We start from the raw sequence: 21624 nt of genomic DNA, 5'->3' as shown, positions 1-21624 counted from the left end.
GTGTTCTAAAAGCTGGGATTTGGTAAATTAATATTATTAGATAGCAATAATTTATGTGATTTAAAACTGTTCTTTAAAAGCCTTGAGGAAAAACTACATGTGTCATCTGCTGTGTGAATGAATGGCCTTGTTGTACAGATAAAAGAAGCCACGTCACCTAGATAGGCTTTCAAGAATAAAAAAATAAAATGCTACTAAGGTTTGACCTGGGAGAAATAAAATTTAAGGAAATTGAGAAAATCGCTACTTTTAAAAATTATTTCTCACAACTATTATGTCAGGAGATTAATACACCATCTGTTGTCTAAGGGTTAAAGAAACATTACAAACATTAACTAATTTGGTTTCACAGTCTTTCTTTTCTAAGTTTCATTGCTGCACAAACACTTGGTTTTGGCTATACAGGAAGAAAAAAAAATGCCCCGAAGAGTACTTAAGTGGAATTGACTCCTAGTTTCCATTTTCTAAAACCAGATGGCATAATCCCTGCCCATTAATGTATTAATTGGTTATCATGTTACTGGAGGAGGGTCAAATTAGGCTATTTAATTTATTGGGGGAAATAAAATTGCTCTTTCCTTCCCACAGAATCCAGCTTTCATCCCGCCCAGCCTCTCCCCATCTGGCTCAAACCACTCTCTGCTTCTCACAGAGAGCAGCTTAACAACAGGACTTTATACAGTTATAAATAAATAATCCAGGTTCTCGTTCCTAAAATGGAACGCAGTGCAGAGCTGGTGGAGAAGTTGGCATGCTGTATCCTGCATATGTGAAACATCATCTTTGATTAGCACAGACAGGAGATCGGAAAGCCATGAAACACTTTTGAAACCTTGATAGGAAGTGACTCTCTCTGGATGCAGATTTATTGATACTGACAACATTGTTTTTTTCTCAAATTTTAAAAAAGTGAAAGTACCTTGTACATGGAAAAATACAGAAACCAAATGAATAATGAAAAAACAACAGCTCAGTAGAACTGAGTGTCCCAGCTCCTGAAAGAACCAGTGTGTGGGGAGAAAAGGAGAGAGAAAGAGAAAAAAAGGAAGGGGGGCAGCATAGGGAGGAAGAATGGAAAGGTTAAATACAAAATGCTTTCAGTGGAGGGAGTTTTTAAAAAATAAATATCTTATATAATTTTCAAGTGTTTGCAAAAACCCGGTCCTTGGGTTCATCTATTTCTTTAAATGGAAAGCCTACGATTTTCAGCAACATTAGCCTGAAACCTGCAATCTTTGGGGAAATATCATCTCACGATTACTCTACATACCTATACTGGCCAAGGAAAGAGAGTGACGTAAAAGTGAATCCCCTCCCCCCAAAAGAAAGAAAGTAAAAAAAAAGAGAAAAAAAGGCCCTAAAACATAGCAATATTTACAAATGTCGAAGTTTCTTGATTTTTGTTGTTGTTAAGAAAAAAAGAGAGTGTTTATCAAACCCTCCCAAATATATTTGTGGTTAAGTCAAAAATAGAGTCAATGAACGGCAGAATTACAAGAAAATCCCAGTTCTGTTATTCAGTCTTCCTCGACATCATCAAACCCTCTCTTTCCTGACACCACAGGGAGAGCTGGAAATCGCTCTCCACTTTAGAAGTGACAACGTTTAGTCCAGGTTCAGGAGGCTGTCCTGTCCCTTCCAGAGCTGTATCCCCAGAGGAGGACATTCACCTCTGGGGCTGAAAGGGCTCTTCTAGACCCTGCTCGCCAGCTCCAGGCTCCTGGAACAGGCTTTCTAGGCCAAAGACAAGATTTTCCTTCATCCTTTATGACTGTTCTGTCACAGTAAACACACTCTGAACAAGCAGACCTTCTACTACATCCTTCCACTGGGATAAAAACCCCAAGTTAACTTTTTCCTAGTCAGGGCAGTGCACAAGAGTTGGTCCTTGAAGGAGCCCAGTGCTGGCTTAGAACCACCATGTTTACCACAACAAAGAAAACCACAGTCTGGGTGGAGGGGAGGGTCAAGGGCCACTCAGGTGCTATGGAAAGGATGGTACCTCTGGTGGGGATCTTTGATCCAAGTATGGCCGTGACCATCTGCATAGTATAATCCTTAAGGACAAAGGTGGAAAAGGTGGAAAAGATGGATATGAAAAATATGAGAGACACAGGCTACTTCCTCCTTCCCTCCCTCAACATATGTGAAAAATCTCCTTTGGAATTTCATGGGTGGAGATTGAGTTCCCTGCACATGGTGGGTGCTCTGTAATTGTAGGTCATTGTTTCCATGACCTGCCACAGGATGTGGGGTTGTACCGGGAGGGGGTATACCGTTTTTAAACCCTTCAGGTGATCAAAAATATTATTATTCATCCGGATGTTGAAAAAATATTGGAATGGCAAGAGAATAACAGTGTAGAAGACAAGCAGTATCTTTTAAAAAGTGAAAAATAATGCAATGAAAAGAACTTAGCAGTTGCCACCAAAGAAATACATTAAGAAGTGATATGAGATTTTAGAAGCTATAATATTTGTTAAATGAATCTTTCTTTGACATAATCATGATATAACCTCTATTATAGGATTCAGAGGAGTTATTTGGTCTGAAGGAGCACCTATGTGAGGTAGAGACTGTTGGTCCAGGAAACTGTTATCCAGACATGAAAGAATAAACAAGCCGGTGGACACACAGCAAGAGAGGACCATGGCAGCCTGCCCTCATCACTCACTGCATCTTGATTGGACCCTGAGCTCACTGCCAAGGTTAACATTATTCTTGTTAGACCCTGAGCCAAGAATCAAAGAGCCAGCCATGCCTTCACTCTTGGGTTCTACAATATTTGATTCTATCTAAACCCCTTAAGACAAAGAGAAAACATTCACTGGGGACACAACTTAGAGGATGCAGGAAGATGTGGGCACAGATGGATGGATAACATAATGATGACAGGGGCTAAGACTAGATTTTTTTAACGGGACACCAAAAGATCCCATGTGCGTGTCCACCTCATCCTTTAACTTCCCACAACCTATGTACAATATAATGGAATCAGATCTGGCTTTGAGGGATCTGAAGGAAATGACTTTGTTCTCTGAGTTCAGTTCTCTCATCTATAAAACCTGGGAAAATACCTGCCTCATATGGATATTTGAAGAATTGAATAAAATAAAGGTATGCAAATATGCTATTGCTTTGCCTAAGTTTAGTGGGGTGGCTGGTAGATACCATTTACTCGTCTTTCTCACCCTGAAATAGAGCCCTTATTTAGGAAAAGAAGAAGAAAACTTCCTATCTCTTCAGAACAAGGCTCTGGCGCTTCTCAGAAAATGAATTTGGTAAATGTGATTTTTTTTTTAAAAAAAAACTTACTGGATACCGATATCAATTTATAACAGTTAAGAAAGGCTCAGCATCACTTGGGGCAGTTTAATACTCAATGTCAAAGACAACATGAGTTTGGAACTTTAAAGAAGAGAAACTGTTGGTACATAATTTAATCTAGTTCTCAAGTGCTTACATTTTAATTTGGACTGTTTAAACACCACTTATGAGACTATAGGGACTTTAAACCACATCACAAATCACAGAATGAAGCACTTTATTTTTCAGGCAACTTTATTAAAGTGAGGCGGTTGAATGACAAGTGAGTGGAGTAATCATGAAAACATTTTTTGTGATTAAGATGGATGACAGTACACCTGCTTAAACAGTACTGTTGGATGGGCAGGTTATCCTTCTTAGAAAGATTTCATCTCTGGAATGTTCCTCCCTCTTCAGATAAGACTCTGGTTTCTGATTCTGGTAAAGCATGTTTTGTTTTAGGTGTGTTTTGGTGCTTGAAAACAAAAGTTTAGACATATCACAAGAAATGTCTAAGATAACTGCTCACTCAGATAACTTCTTAAAGGAGGAAACAAGCAAATATGCAAAGGTCAATTTTCTGTCTGTTTAGAAGTATCTCAGAGAGAGGACCAAGTTCAATTAATTTCAATTGAGTGATTGTGTGTAATGCCATTTATGTAAAAACAGAGATACAAAAGTTTTAAATTCTGTACACACATATATATACATAAATTATAAGAAGTAAAGATTATGAAAGGCATATATCAAACCCTGGTACCTTTGGAAAGCACTGGAATTTTGGTGTTGGGAAAAGGAGAAGGACTACAGGGAAATAATGGCTGGACTCAACTGTGATGAGATAAGTTTTCTATTTGAAAGCTGGGAATCAGTAAAATCGCTTTTGCTGAATTCTAGCTGTGAAACAAACAAGCTAAAAAATTCAAATATTCTGGCAGGGGAGTTAAGAAGATTTCATTTTAGAAATCAAAATTATACATGAAACTGGAAAAATCAGATTCAGTTTTGCACTGTGTGCCTACTATTTAGTTAGAATGAGATTGCTTATATTATTGTAAAATATGAATAGTCTGATAAGCTAATAGTTTTTGATGGAAAAGAGTATTGGTAGAGTAGAATTTGCAAAATACTAATGGGTTTGTAACAAAGCTTGCTTTTCTAATCTGTAGTAAACTAAGAACAGTATAGGCAATGCAGTGAGTTTTTCATAAATTTATTTTTTAAAGGATATTCTTTATTCTCAGAATATTTTCATCCTATTTGTGTTACAAAAGCTTTCTTTTATAAATGGATGGCACTAAAAGATAGTAATCTATTTTGTTTCCTAATATCCTTGCTTGGTAAGATAGAAATTGAGCAAACTTTTATTAGTGCCTTTATTAGATGTTTATGAACTTAGAATTGGTCTTGGTGGATTGATAGTTTATCATTATGAAATGTCTCTTCATCTCAGCAATGATTCTAGCCTAAGCGTCCACTTTTTATGCTTAGTATAGCTATGTTAGTTCACTTATAGTGTTAGCCTACTATATATTTTCCCATTCTTTGTCTTTCAACTTTTCTGTTTTCTTGTCTTTAAGGTGTGTCTCTAGTAACAGTATACATTTAAATTTGTTTCTGTATAACCTCTATGACAGTATCTATCTTTTAATTAGAGTATTTATTTATTTATTTAATTTTTTTTAACATCTTTATTGGAGTATAATTACTTTACAATGTGTGTTAGTTTCTGCTTTATATCAGAGTGAATCAGCTACACATATACATATATCCCCACATCTCCTCCCTCTTGAGTCTCCCTCCCACCCTCCCTATCCCACCCCTCTAGGTGGTCACAAAGCACCGAGCTGACCTCCCTGTGCTATGCACCTGCTTCCCATTAGCTATCTGTTTTACGTTTGGTAGTGTATATATGTCCATGCCACTCTCACTTCGTCCCAGCTTACCCTTCCCCCTCCCCTTTACACTTGATATATTTACTGAAGTATTTGTGCTAAATCTACATCATCCTCCTTGGTTTCTAGTTTTCCAACTCTTCTCGGTTCTCTTTTACCCTCTTCTGTGCCTTCTTTTAGAAAAACATCAGGAACGTTTTGTTCAGTTTTTTTCCTTATTAACTGTTGGTTTTACATTCTTTTATTTTTTACTTTAGTCATTACCATAGAGAACAGAACATTTATTCTCGACTTATTAAAGATGACTATAAATTAGTACTTATATAACCTCTCAGATAATGAAAGATCTTGGAATATTTTAAATTCTTTTACCTTCTCACAGCTTTTCTGCTATCGTTTTCACATAATTTATTTCATCTGTAAACTTTGGTTTGGCTTCTCCTCAAGACAGATCCTGGGACAACAATTAGAGTTCAGAGAGTTTATGTGGAAAGTGATCGAGTGGAAAGGGAGAAAAGTCATAAAGTATCTTAATGATCAGGTCATAGTTTGGGGGCTTAAATGTGTGAGGGGCTGTACTGGGTTGACTGGTGGCCCCCCAAAAGATATGTCTATGTCCTTACCCCAGGAATTGGTGCATGTGACCTTATTTGGAAAAAAACTCTTTGCAGATGTAACTAATATAAAGATGTGGAAATGAGGAAATCATTCTAGAATAGGGCAGACCTTAAATCCAATGACAAGTCCTTTAAGAAACAGAAGAGAAGACACACAATGCGGAGGAGAACGCTCTGTGAGTACGGAGGTAGAGGCTAGAATTATGCAGCCACAAGCTAAGGAACACCTGAAGAGACCTGAAGCTGGAAGCAGCAGAGTAGGGTTCTCCTCTGGAGTATTCACAGGAAGCGTGGCCATGCCGGCACCTTGATTTAGAATGTCTCGTTTCCAGAACTGTGAGAGATTAAATTTCTGTTATTTTAAGCCACCAAGTTCATAGTAATTTGTTACAGTAGCCCTAGGAAACTAACACTTATACTGAGAAATGGAGTCCTGCTGTAACAAAAACCTAAAAATGTGGAAACGTCTGTAAAATTGGGCAAAGGACATAGCATGGAAGAAGCTTAAGAAGTATGATAGAAAAAGCCTAGATTGCCTTGAAAAGAATGTTGGCAGAACTAGGCATGAGCATTAAGGCATTTCTGGTAAAAGCTCAGAAGGAAATGAAGAGCATGTTTCCTAAAGGGAAACTAAACTAAGGGAAAACTAAAGGGAAGGTAGTCCGTGTTATATAGCAGTAGAAAACTTGGCTGAATTATATTGTCAGAAACAATATAATTGGAAAGTAGTCTGGAAAATAGAACTTATCAGTGATGAAACTGGGTATTTAGCGGAACAGATTTCCAATCATAGTGTTGAGGGTGTGGCCTGGTTTCTCCTTGCAGCTTATGGTAGAATATGAGAGGAAACAGATAAATTGCCAAGCAAAATGGAACCAGCACTTGATGATTTTGGAGGTTCTTGGTCTATTCAGACTACAAAGGATGCTAAAATTAAGTAATTCATGGTTGAGAAAGTGTGCCCTAGAAGGAAGGTCAAGGGTGTGACTGGACTGTATGGCTGAAGACATTAGGCAGGTGACAACCATCTCGGCAGAAACCAAGGATAGATGGAGTCTTCCAGGAAAGATCTAAGGAGGACCTTGTCCTTGTCAATGTTGTAGACCCCCGTGACAGAAATGGGGGATCTATAAGGTGTTTGAGAATGTTATAATAGCAGAAACACTGTCAACTTGGGGTGAAAGGGCAAAAGCAAGACAAAAAGAAAGCACTGTCAGATTTCCAAATCTCCTCAGGTGGGAAATGGGCTGATTGAGCCACTCACCTGAAAACATACGCTACCCTTCAAGAAAAAGGAAGAATAACTCTGAGGACAAAGGCCAGCAGAGCCACTGTGGGCCCAGAGGGTAAAGCCTAGAGCCACAGAGAATTATTCTCAGATTTCAGGTTAATGGAATTTTTCTGATGGGTTTCTAACTTGCTTGGACCTGGTGATTCCTTTGTTCCTTCCAATTCCTCCCTTTCAGAATGGGAATGTCTATGCCTCTCCTACCATTTTATTGTGGAAGTAGAAGTTATCCAATTTTATGGGCTCACAAATGGAGAGGAATTTTCCCTCAGGATGAATCATATCTCAGAGTGTCACCCATATCTGATATAGATGATTTAGATGAGGAGATTTAGGACTGTTTGAGCTGATGATATTTAGATCAGATTTTAGGCTCCGAGTTGATGTGCAGTGGGTTGTAGTCCTTCTCACGTTTCTTTTTTTATATATTTGCATTTTTTAAATTTTTAATTGAAATATAGTTGATTTACAATGTTTCAGTAGTACAGCAAAGTGATTGAGCTATATGTAAATATATCCACATATATATTCTTTTTCAGATTTTTTTCCATTATAGGTTATTACAAGATGTTAAATATAGTTCCCTGTGCTCTACGGTAGGTCCTTGTTGTTTATCTATTTCTTCTTGCATTTCTGTGATTCCATCAGGGGTCATTTTCCTTCTGAAAGAGCGTTTCATATATTTTAATATTGCTCAAAATGGCAAAAAATTCTTTCAGTATTTGTTTGGGCGAAGGTATGTTTACTTCATCTTTTTTTTTTAAACAATATCTTGGCTGAGCAAAGGTTGGCAGTTATTTTTGTTAGCCACTTTGAAGATGACATTTTATTTTCCCTGACTTTCATCCTTTGTTTGAAATGTTAGCTAACAGTCTTATTTTGTTCCAGTATTATTGTTGTTACTTTTCTCTAGATATTTTTAAATTCTTTGTGTTTGGTTTTCAGCATTTTATAAACGCCTAGGTATGTTTTCTCTTTATTCTGCATGAGTTTCATAGTACTTCTTGAATCTGTAGCTCGGTATCTTTCTTCAGTTTTGTAAAGTTTTCAGCAAGTGTTTCTTCAAGTATTACTTATATTCCATTCTTTCTCCTCTCAAGGTGGAATTCCAATGATATGTTCATTAGATTTTGCCTCTGTATCTTATGTGATTTTGATTCTTTTTTCTATACTTCCCATCTTTCTATGTTCTTGTATCTGGATATTTTCTACTCACCTATATGCCAGTTCCTAAATCCTGCACCTATTCTGCTGTTTAAATCATTTATTACATTTTAAATTTCAATTAGTGTATTTTTCAGTACCAAAGCATGCATTTCTTTTATTACTAATTCTAATTTTTTGGTAAAATTCAGATAACCAGATGCAGAATTTTATCAGAGAAACGTAGTCTATAAAACTATTATGTTCTACTCTGTTTCTGCTATCTTCAGTACTTGGATCATATGGTGATCTGTTTCTGCTGTTCATTTTTTCTCTTTATTTCCAGTCATTTGGTCCTGACATTGTGTGAAGCTCTGGATTTTCCTTCAGAGAGGGTTTGCTTTACTTCTGACAAGCAGTTAGTATAAACACTGATCTCCTTAATCCAGTCAAGGTTTTTAGTCTGCGTGAGAGCTACTGTAGACCCTCTGCTTCTATTCCTAAGGTGTAGCCTTTCATACGGTTTGACAGGAATCCTGGGGTCTTTTCCTACTTAGTGAGCCTTTTTCTTTTCTCTTCCTCTGACTACTGAGACTGTTGAAAATTCTGCTGAAATTTCTAAACTGAAGCTTTCTGCTTGTCTTTTCAGCTTCTCACTTGATGCAGTTTAGGAATTAGAAACTACCAAAAGGGGACAAGAAGCAGAGAATGTAGGGCTTGCTTCAAAGCATTTCTCCTTTCTCTGAAATCTTGGCCCTTTAAAACCTGGTTGTATACAATTGTTCTTCTCCTACTCACAAAACAGGTATTTGTTTGTTTGTGTTTATCCAGTTTTTTTGGTTTGTTTTTGTTTTTTTGCGGTACCCGGGCCTCTCACTGTTGTGGTCTCCCCCATTGTGGAGCACATCTCCGGACGCACAGGCTCAGCAGCCGCTCCGTGGCATGTGGTATCTTCCCGGACCAGGGCACGAACCCACGTCCCCTGCATCGGCAGGCGGACTCTCAACCGCTGCGCCACCAGGGAAGCCCTATCCAGTTTTTATTTAGGTATTTTTGGCGGGATCTTTGGTCTAAAACAAGTGACACTCTTAGAGCCAGAAGCCAGATTATTGTTTTAAGGTAGAAATACCAATTTATTATTTGGTTGCAGTAAATAATACAGCAGTAAGTGTGGGCACACTTTTTACTGAGAGTGTCAGAGGTTTTACTTCCCTGTAATTATTAATACTCTAGGTGTATATGCCAGACTTTTTATGAAGGTAGAAATAATACAGGAGTAAAAAGTCTGAAGACTCAACAGCTTATTATTATATAATCCACTTTTTTTTGTCTCCAAAAAACTCCACTAAAGCACCACAGGTAATTACCTCTTTTAATTAAATAATTATCTCAATTAAAGCAGAAGTTTTTCAACAAATATTAATTTCTTGTTACTGTGTGCTCAGAACTACTCTAAGCTCTGGGAGCTGATGGATGGGGAAGATGGCAGGGAGGAAAAAAACAAAGATAATATATACTGAATAATCCCTACTACCAGTGAGTTTATAATCAAGTTGGTCAGAAATGACTATTGAGTAGAAGAAATCAGTGAAAAAATATATGTGAATTACATCACACTGATTATCCGTGCAAAAGAATAATAATATAAAAATGAATCACAGGGCAAGAGCCACTATCTAATGAGGTGTTCGAGCTATTATTGTGATAAAGTTATTTGGTTATTTTGCCACCAAAATTTGTACTAAGATCTGTTAGCCTCATATATTTTATGATATCCTCAGGGGGAAAGTGCTCATTTATTCAACATGTCTATTCTTACAATACATCATAATCACCATTACAAGTCCCAGAACAAGAAACTGTACCCACATGTCCACACAGAGAATATTCTAGCTGAATAAGCCCTAGGAACAAATTCTCTTTTTATGAGGTTACAATTCTGAAGCAAAGAACAGATTAGGAGCACTTACTAATACATTTATTTGTATTTTGATGTAAATATGAAATAAAATGAGTTAGTTCATGACCATTTTCACACATACAAAAAACTGGTCATTTTCTTGTCGTCGTGTTGTTTTGTTGTTTTGGCCAAGGATATTAAATAACTCAATCATCCTAAGTCATTTTTAAGATCACACACTTCCATTTTCATATTTATTTATGATTTTACTCTGAAGCAAACCAGCAATAATAATACAGCAATGAAATGTTTTACTTTTAAATAACAGTAAGATTTAAATATAGATTTAAATGAGATTTAAATTAGAGATTTAAATATAAATGCTTTATAAAAAAGAACAGGTATTTTCATGATAGAGCCATTATTTTACATATAAGATCTCAGTTTATTCTGGAATATAACTAGGTAGAAAAGTATTGTAAACATTATTTATAAATGTCTGCATTGATACAGCATTATGCTAAGTGTTATAGCAAAAATAGTTAAGGGGGTAAATCTCTCTATATAGGAATATATATATATATATATGCATATATGTGTGTGTGTAAGCATGCACATATTACAGAAAATATCACAATGCCTTAAGAACTATACTAAAATATATGGAGTGCTGCTTCAAAGTCTAGTTAATGCAGGTAACAACCTGTTATAAGATATAATGCGAGGAAAAAAATCTTTGATAGTAGCAAAAATAAAATAAAGCACTGAAGGTAAGCTTAACAAGTAATGGGCACCATCTATAAGAAGAAAATTTTAAAATGCTGAAAGACGCAAAAGAAGATTTCCATTTAAACAAATGCAAAGTTCTGCTATATTCTTGAATAGAAAAAAACAACAACGTAATGAGGTCAGTCCTCCAATGTTAATCTTATCAATTGGTTGGCAAAATATACATAATAATTCTAGAAAAATGACTAGGACTGCCTTTGTAAATTATTAAACCACATTATAAACCTAACTATCTAAAAACAGAATGGTACATGCTTATAACTAGATAGATCAGAGTAGAAAATCCATCTAAATCCATAAGGCATTTTTTTTCATTTGATAAAGAGAGCATTTCAACTTAAGTAAGAAAATATGGATTACTAACTAAATTGGTAATTGGGACATTAGGTTAGCCATTTGGAAAAAATAAACAAATTTGGATTTCTACCTCAGGTATGATAAATTCCACATAGGTTCAAAAATTATAAATGAAAAATTAATCATAAAGAATTAGTGGAAAAAAGATTCTTTCATAATCTCAGAATCATGAAGCCTTTTAAGTATGGCACAAAATCCCAGAAGTCTTATAATAATATATTGATAAATTCAACTATATAATATTTCAACAATATAATATTTCTGCTTGAAGAAACAAACAACATCAAAAGACAACTGACAAATGGGAAAAATTTGCAACTCACAACACAAAGTTAATTTTCCTAATGTGTAAAACATTAATTTCCCTGTGTGTAAAACATTTCTTCTAATTAATGAGAAAATATTTTAAAACAGTATAAAATTTGCAAAGTACATGAAAAAGCAAATCGCAGAAAATGAAATACAAATATTTGACTTCTAAATGTGTGAAAAGACACTTGATCTAAGTTATAATAAAAGAAATATAAAACTAAAATTGGAAGAAGACATAGTTTTCACTTATATGTATTGGCAAATGTTAAACAATTTGGTAACAGAGGCACTTTCATATTTCGTGCTAAAAGTATAAATTAGTACAACTATAATATATGGAAGGCAATTTAGCACTAGTTAGAAAAAATTTTAAAAATCAGTGTTACCTTTGCTCTATTTATATTCCACTATTGGGAATATATCCTACACATGTAAAATGACCTATACTTAATATTATTCACTGAATTACCTTTTGATATTCCAAAAACTTTGAAAGAGACCTGTTTTTATCATTAAGGGAATGGTAAAGATTATTATGTCACATTTAAATAATAAAAGCATGTTAAAAAGAATTAGAACTATATATATATCTTAAGACATCAAAGATGTTTAAGATATATTTTCATAGGGAAAAAAATAAATAACTATGTTTTTGACAAACTACTTGTTATGAGGTGAATTTTGTCTCCCCAAATTCATATATAAAAATTTTAAACACAGTGCCTCAGCATGTGACTGTAGTTAGAGATAGGGCCTTTAAAGAGGTAATTAAAGTAAAATGAAGTCATATGGAGGGGCCCTAATCAAATATGACTGGTTCCTTATAAGAAGAAACTAGGACACAGACAATATATGAACAATGAGGGGTGACCATGCGAGGACACAGTGAGGAATGCAACCATCTGCAAGCCAAGGAGAAGGACCAAAGAAGAAACCAGAAAGAAGAAACCAAACCTCCCAACACCCTGGTCTTAGATTTTTACTTTCTACCAGGTCTGCAGTATTTTGTTATGGCAGCCCAAGCAGAGGAATACACTCCTATTTGTTTAAAAATAATATACATATGTACATATGTATTTGCTTGTAGATGTATAGAAAATCTCTTGAAGGATACTTAAAGTGGTTGCAGTGCTTTCTCTGGGAAAAAGAATTGTGTTGTCAATGCAAAGGTGAGAGAGAGACTTCTGGAAAGAGGAGTGTCCTTGGAACTAAAAGAAGAGTTTCAGTAGCAGCCCGGCCCATTTATTAGCATGGTACCTGGAGGAAAATCATTTAGTCCTATAGCACCTCAGCTAGACATCTGTAAAATAGGGTACCAGATGGCCACTAAATGACTTTCTAGTATCTGCAAATGAACATATGATTAATGTTAGATTATTTGAGAAGTTTTTAATCCGCTCTGGAAAAAAGTGACAACTAAGGAAATGTAAGTATATGAACATTCAGTATGTAACCAAAGGATTAGCATTGCATCCTAAAGACTAACGTTCAGAAGAAGCTGAAAATAACAACATGTTTTCATTCTGTCCTGACCAAGAAAAGAACTAAGAAGTAACCTTATTGATTATGGACAGATGGTGTAAAGTTAGCAAAACAAGAAGAGAGAAAGGAAATAGGAACCTCCTATTTTATTTCTGTCCTCCCTGTCAAAGAGAATAATCTTCAGACTGGAAAGAGTGAAAAATATCTCGGGTAGGGGGAATTGAAACTGAAAGATTAGTGAAGAGATTGTAAGAGAGTGCCCAGCTACTCAAAATGAATCCAATTTTCTGGACCCAGATGAATTGTTCAAAGGTACTGGAAGAACTTGTCCCAGAAAGCCCACTGCTACCACCAGTAGTCATTAAGGCAACGGTAGAGAAGAATAAATGTTATCCTGGTTTCAAAAAGTTTCACAAGGTACCTTCAGTAAACCATAGATGAGTCCTTTTTTTCCTTCCATTAATCACCAGGTTGGGTACACCGAAGGAAAAAATCGTGGTGGACCAGCCACAGAGTTGGTGGGTTACTTTTCTTTGTTCTTGAAGATTACCTTCCTCGAATCTCTCTTATGGCCCCCGGGGTGTTGTCAGGTATTCACTTACACACGTTTCCCTAGACAATGAGCTCCTCGGGGATGGATGATGCTCTATTTTAGAGTTTGAGCTTTTCACATTCTACTCGTTTTTTGAAAGCTTAGGAGTAATATCAGCTGTAGACAGAGTACATGTGGGTTTCATGAAAGCATTTGACAAAATTCCTGTTAATGGATGTGTGGTCACAATGGAAAAAAGCTCTACAATTAGGATTTTGTAGCTTGTAAAATTGCATGACCCAAGGGGCATTGGTGAATGGAAATTAACCAGAGGGAGCTCTCTGTTTACTCACTATAAACTCTTACCTTCAGCCCAGCTTTGTTTGAAATTGTAGAAGTCATGGATATACTCAGAAAACTTACGAATCATAATATTTATTGAATTAGGGATGAAATAGTGGGGCCAGGGGGAAGTTCAGTCCCTGCCATCGGAGCATTTGCAGCCATACAGAAGCAACAGATAAATACATTTAAGTAAATTAGAGGAAATGTCAGTGGAAGCTCTAAACGTTCCCCATAGAATGAATTTAGTATTGGCAATCTGGTTGAAGGTATGCCTCCGAGGCTTGTCTTGAAGCTGCATTTGCACAGCAAGGACTGATTTTATTTAGCTATATATTTGGGGATGTTTGGAACGAGAGATATCATGGAAGATTATGGGAATGTACATTGATGGTGAAGCTTCTAGACAGTGCTGTGACAGAGAAAGTACGGAGAGCTGTGGGGTTACGTAGGAGAGTATCTAACCTCTTCTCTGTCTGTCAGGCATCTGATCTCATTTAGAGGAAGTGATGTCCTACCAGAACCATGAAGATAAGTAAGAGGAATGTGGGGAAAAAACAAGTGTTGCAGGGAGAAGGAATGGTACATGTCAAATTCCAGAGGCAGGACCATGAGATCTTAGAATATATAGAAATGAGCTGTGACTAGAACACCGACTGAGAATGGGGGAGTCTTACATGATTCCTGCAGAGAACAGTCATAAAAGATACAGTCTGTCTATTCTTTGAATAATGGAAGCAAACACAAGTTTTTAATGCTAAACTATAACATAATCTGTTTCATTTTTTGAAAAGACTCTTTGGGGTGGAGAACAGATTGGAGGGGCTATGTCTGGAGGTAGGGAGCCCACTTAGAAAGCTGTTACAGGAGCAGAAGATATTGGTGGCTTTCCTGTTGGGTATGGAGGAGTGGAAGGACCGTGAAATGTTAGCTTGGTAGCACGGCTAGAACTCTGGGGTTTGTTACATGTGTTGCATGGGTTAAAGGAAAAGGAAAAGACTCATATATAATTTTGATGTTTCCAGCATGGGCCCCTATATGGATGGTGATAATATCCATTGAACTAGGACCCAGGAGGAAAAGCAGATTTGGAGTTTGGAGGGTACAGGAGGATTTCAGTGTGGTGAGTGATAAGCAAGGGAGAGATGAAAATGAAGATAAGAATATGGGAATCAACAGTATATAGATCAATCATTGTTGATTATTATTATTATTAATTTTGTCATCCTTGCCTTTAAGAACCTGGTGAATGCTATGGGGAAAATGAACTTATGTGCAGCAATGTTTATGAAATCCCTGAAGCCCCTCTTTGGATCCTAGATTAAGAACCCTCATTAAGGGAATACACAGAACCATGTAGAGAGTATGCACAGATGGCGAATGGAAGAAGGCTTGTCATGGGAACCTGAGGAGTAATGGGAATGAGCAGAGAATAATGAACTTACAAGACGACTAAGGAAGAGAAGTCAGGGGGTTAAGAGGAAAACAGGGAAGTGTGTCATGGAAACCAAGTAAAACTATTTCAAGTATGAAGAACGTGTAAAATACATCCAATGAACAAATGTGGGCATACAAATGCTAGAAGGATACAACAAATCTAATAAGAAGAAATTTAATTTTATGAAATGGGAAATCCTAGGTCCAAATAGTCAACTGGAAAATCATTAAAAAGGAAAAAAATTTATTTAACTGAAATACGTGAGTGTCTTTAGGATCACTATGTATCAATCAAGCAATATTGTCTATAATCATGTCCACAGAATAGAAAGAATAAGTGATAGTTTCATTCTTAGGCCTGAGTAGCTTTGAATAATTTAAGATTTGCCTGTGTAAAGCAGTTAGATTAGAAATATTGGCATCTTGGAAAATATAAGTTGAACCAAAGAGTGCAGTTTATAAGGAGGATGACTCGGATTCAGCAATTCAGGCAAGAATTCCTAGCAATTAACTTTTGTTGAGAAAGGACTGCTCCCCAAACTCGCTGTATTCCTCAATGTGGAAGGAGTTCAAACAGAAGTTAGGTGATTGAGGGTCTGCAGTATGAAAGAGACTAATCGAACAGCAAAAAGAGATTGGGGCTGGATGACCTTTAAGTTTTATTCTAATGTTACTATTCTTTGATTTGAAGGTTTCTACAGGAAATCTAAAATATAAGCTTTAGTAAATCTAGAGAAAACTATGTTTTCTCCTGGTCACTTCATTATTATATACACTAAATTATATTATTACTGTAATATTATCTAGGTTTAGTCTTTCCTATACTGTAGTCATTATACAATCCCAGCAAACTTTAAATAAGAAGTTATGGGGCTTCCCTGGTGGCGCAGTGGTTGAGAGTCCGCCTGCCGATGCAGGGGACGGGGGTTCGTGCCCCGGTCCGGGAAGATTCCACATGCCGCGGAGCGGCTGGGCCCGTGAGCCATGGCCGCTGAGCCTGCGCGTCCGGAGCCTGTGCTCCGCAACGGGAGAGGCCGCAACAGTGAGAGGCCTGCGTACCGAAAAAAAAAAAAAAAAAAAAAGTTATATTATGAGCATTCAAGTGTTGAAAAAAATGATTTTTTTTGAAGTTTAGCCACTTGGATGCTCTAAAATAAATGAAAGCTGCCAAAGCAAACGTTAATGATACAAAAAGGTAAATCATGGATATGTCGGACCGTTACTAAAACATAAAGTAACAGAAAGATGTTTATTAAAGTAATATTTAAAAAACCTTTTACTTCCAGAATTATACGATATAGTGACTTTCATCAAACTTTCAATACTTTGATCTGGTCATGGCTTTGACAATCTTAAGGAAAATGGGGACACAACTATTTTAACTAATAAAGAAAAAGGAAAGTTTCTATGAGAGCATAGACAAATAATTCATTGAAAATAATAATAAAACCAAGAACTTTTTCCTGTACTTCAGACAATTTTATAACACCATTGAGAAAGGTAGCTTGAAAATGAAGAGGAACAACTTTCTAATCAAAAGAGAGAATTTGTAAAAAGCAATCTGTATTTTATGTGCAATGTTATTCATACCTGGTTGTAGGAAACCTCTTCCAGTCTCGTCTCTTTTTCCCAGTGGCTAGAGAAAGGAAGGCTGTACCTGTATTGGAACCTGTCTCAGCATTGCTACCCACAAGATTTTATTCCAGCCAGGTTTTAGTGCCTTGTGACTTTGCCAAGAAATACGGGAAAAAATATCCCTCAGATGACTGTTTCAATGCAGCGAGGAGAAGGCAAGGCTGTGTATTTTCTATGGCCCTGTGTAATTCAGATCCAGGATTACTCATTCCTCTTAAGTGAGGAGAAGCTTAAAAAATTCGTCCATTTTCCTCTTCTTCAGGCCTTAGTGTCCCCATCAGCCCAGCCAAGCAAAGAGTTCGTCTTGAAAGAAATCCTACAGCAGACGGCAAAGCCTGACCACAAAAGACCCGTTTGTGAAGCCATTATCACCAAGGCAGCTTGTGGTTAGATACCTTATGATTTGGACAAAATAGATTTATAGGAGTCACAGTTTTTCTAAACACATTTCTTACTTTGACCATATGAAAATTGGTATCCCATCTCCTATTAAAAATGTGTGTATGGAATATCTTCAAATAAACTCATTGATACGTAAGCAAGTGACTAAATACCATTAACCATAACATCATTATCACCAAGAAACATTACTGATGTTTTGTAAATAAAAAGCATTGTGCTACACCAGGCGCACAGACTGTGATGTCTAGTAACACCACCACTGAAAGGGACCGGGGCTCCACAGATCAGTGGGTCATCCCAGGACTGGGACACAGGATATCTTTTGATGTCAGAAATTAAAGAAGTGCTTAAAAAAATGATGAGTGGGGCCTCCCTGGTGGCGCAGTGGTTGAGAGTCCGCCTGCCATTGCAGGGGACACGGGTTCGTGCCCCGGTCCGGGAGGATCCCACATGCCGTGCAACGGCTGGGCCCGTGGGCCATGGCCACTGGGCCTGCGCGTCCAGAGCCTGTGCTCCGCAGTGGGAGAGGCTGCAGCAGTGAGAGGCCCGCGTACTGCAAAAAAAAAAAAAAAAATGATGAGTGCGTATGAGAAGGACATAGGAACCAGATGGAAGGAGCTCCCACCGACTAAATCCAGCACAATTTGAGAACCAAAATAATTAAGAACACTAAAGAATTTTAAACCATTGGAAAAAAGAGAAATCTATCAGTTCATACCAATAATTAATAGGTAGATTATGGATGGATAGATGATAGATTGATGAATGGATGGATAGATAGATAGACAGATGATAGATAGATAGGCAGACAGACAAATAGATGATAGGAGGAAAAGTCAAATGATAAATGTGGAAGGAATGGTAGAGTTGGAAAATCATGATTTTGCATCCATCATAGTAAAGATTGGATCAAGCAAGAATTATAAACAGATAGTCAATCTAGGAGAAACTTACAAAGGAGCATATTTAAAAGAAAAGATAGTTTATTCAAAAATGTTGATATCAAAAAAAGACAAAGAAAGACAGTAAAATGTTCAAGATTAACGAGAACTAAAGAGACAGGATAACTAAATGCAATAACTGATACTAAAGGGGATTCTGTAAGGAGGGAAAAACACACCATTCATCATGTTATTGGATCAACTGGCGAAACTGGAATACAAACAATAGATTATAAAGTGTTCTATCAAATTCATAACTCTACTGCGATGATGTAACAGAATATCTCTGTTCCTAGAAAACATGCATTGAAGTGTGTAAGGGTAGAAAGCCCTGATGTATGCAACTAATTTTCAAATGATTCAGAAAATAAAACACACATGCACATACAATATAAGCCAATGGAGTAAATTGTTAAGAATATTTTGAGTAAATTTGAATTTGAGTTAAAAGCCTGTGGGAGTTTTTATAAAAAACTGTTGGTATTTTTGCATTTTATACTACCCTTACCTTTGAAAATTTTCTGCAAGTTTAAAATTATTTCCAAATAAAAAAGTTTCTTTAGAAGTTCCTACTAGATCTTCAAGGCTAAAGACACATAATTTACAACTGTGCCATCCTGGAGTCCAAATTCTAATTGGGATGGGCGAGTCAACACGTGTACATGAAAAACTAAGACTAAGGATCATAGTTGGCAAAACAATCTCAATAAAATACTTTTCTTCTTGTCTTTCTGAGTGCAGACTGCTTTTGATGTCCCAAGTCTTCAAAATAACATAGACATAATCTAGATGGTCGTGTAAATTACTGTCCATTAAGTGGTTTTAGAGTTAATTTGATTGATCCTGATGTTAAAAGTTGTTTTAAAAAATCAAAACCAGAGAAATGCCTCACCTCAAAGATAGCCTCAGGTGTTCAGAATGTGGTGTTTTGTTCTTGACAATTTACCTGAGAGAATAAATGTGGAAAATTCAAGAACCATTCATTACCAAATCCAAACGTGAAGGATGGGAGATGCGAGACAGCAGAAATGAGCCCACCTACTAGGTTAAGTTGCAAGGACCAACTCTTCACACTCACTCGGTGGCCATACTTCTGAAGAATTACACATCATTCGGTGGTGGCCCACGTGTGCAAGACAACCAGAGTGAATAGGCAATAGTGAATTCAGGGGTTATAAGAGGAGTGTGATGAAAACACACATGCAGACACACACAGACACAGAATTGTGTATCATCAGCTACAGCAAAGAGGAGCACCTTGAAAGCAGCAGGTAGTCCTGAAAGCTGAGGTCTCAGACTAGGAATACTCAGAGCAAATAAGGACGAATATCACAAGGAAATCTGCAGGTTATTGTCACCTTGCTTACAGCTGGAGGAGCCCTAGGTCAGGAATCAGAGCATGGTACTGGGGCACACACCTGGATGACAGAGCTGGAGGTGATGCAGGCAGCCGTTCATCCCTCAGCGTTCTTCCCACCTCCTGTCATGTCCTGAAGCTGTCTGTCTCCTCCACCTCAGACATTTGGTGCTTCTCGGCACTGGATGCCATGCTGTGTCCATTCCCCAGATGGCCCGAGGATGGACATTTACTTGGCCTCCATATTCATTCTCCCTTCCACACAACACCTCATTTCCCTTCCGAACAGTTACTTTTCCATCATGTTGTGGAGTCTGACTGGAATGGTCAGTGTCTTCCAGGAGGGAAGCTGCACCGCGACCTGCGATCTCTTTCTGGAATGTTCTTTCCTCTCACCACCATGGAATCAGCTACAAATTGTGCCTTAATTTAGGTAAACTAGATGCTCTTTCTGCAGACTTTGAACCTTAAGGAAATTATGCAAGGCTGTAAGAAAATAAATAAAACGAAAGCAGGTTGAATTTAGGGCTCTGCCTGTGCCAGTCCATTTCTTTTTTTTTAAATTGAAGTATAGTTGATTTACAATATTGTGCCAATCTCTGCTGTGCAGCAAAGTGACTCAGTTATACACATATAGACTTTTTAAAAAAAATATTCTTTTTCATTATGGTTTCTCACAGGATATTGAATATAGTTCCTTGTGCTCTACAGTAGGACCTTGTTGTTTATCCGTTCTATGTATAATAATTTGCATCTGCTAATCCTACACTCCCAGTCCTTCCCTCCTCCATCCCCCTTCCCCTTGGCAACCACAAGTCTGTTCTCTATGTCTGTGAGTCTGTTTCTGTTTTGTAGATAGGTTCATTTGTGCAGTCCATTTCTTGAGAACCTTCCTGTCCCCTCTGCTCCTGGCCATTCAGAGCTGCTTTGACCCCCTATGGCCACATGCTCTACACTCCTGCTTCCCATCACAGTCTTGCAGTAACTGTCTTCTGGTTCAAGTTAGTGAGATTTGGTTTTGTTATTTGCAATTAAAGAACACTACGCTGCAAAGTCAATCACACCACACATACACACACACACACACACACACACACACACAGAAACACATATACACATGGGACAGATTTGAATGGCTACTAAATGTAACCTTCCTAAAAGGCTTTTTTTTTTTCCTTAAAGAGCTCCAATTGGCAGAACTGATGAAATGTGTGGAAAAGACTTTCTGATCAGTATTTGTTCTTCTCTTACTCCGTGTCATGCTAGCTTCCTCTCTGGACGATTAAAATGAATGAATGAATGAATGAATGAATGAATGAATAGTAGGAGAGGCAACACTTTACCTCCAGCCATCTTAGGTTTTCAGCAGGGACTCTAACAAAAAGACAGATTAACAGGAGGAAAACAGTTTAATAACAGCTGCAGCTCACATCACATGGAAGAAACCGAATAAAAAAGAGTAACCCGACAAAAAACAGTAACTCAAAAAAGAGTAGCTTAAAATTCCAGCTTATATAGCATCTACAAGGAAGAATAATAAATTTGGAGAGAAATGATAGAACAAAGGAAAGCAATTTTAAGCTTCCAAGGGTTGCAAACTACGGGAAGGTAAGTACATGGGTGGGTGGTGGGGGACTAGGGAGAGAGGTTTGTTTGCAGATTCCTCAGTGCCGTCTCTGGCCGGACAACAGCCTCTCCCCAGAAAAAGGATGGATGGTTAGAAGTATTTTATCATTGCCATTATCTCCAAAGGCATTTTAATGCCTATTTCGTGCAATAACTTAATTTGGGGGGTAACAAAAATAGAGTAGGAAATGTTGACTCACTTTGTAGCAAGTGGTAGGGATTTTAAGTTATCAATATTGTTCTTTACCTTAAGAACTTGCAAA

Source organism: Delphinus delphis, chromosome 17 (assembly GCF_949987515.2).
Source record: "Delphinus delphis chromosome 17, mDelDel1.2, whole genome shotgun sequence".
In the NCBI taxonomy this organism is placed as follows: Eukaryota; Metazoa; Chordata; class Mammalia; order Artiodactyla; family Delphinidae; genus Delphinus; species Delphinus delphis.
Note: the sequence above shows the minus strand (reverse complement) of the source record.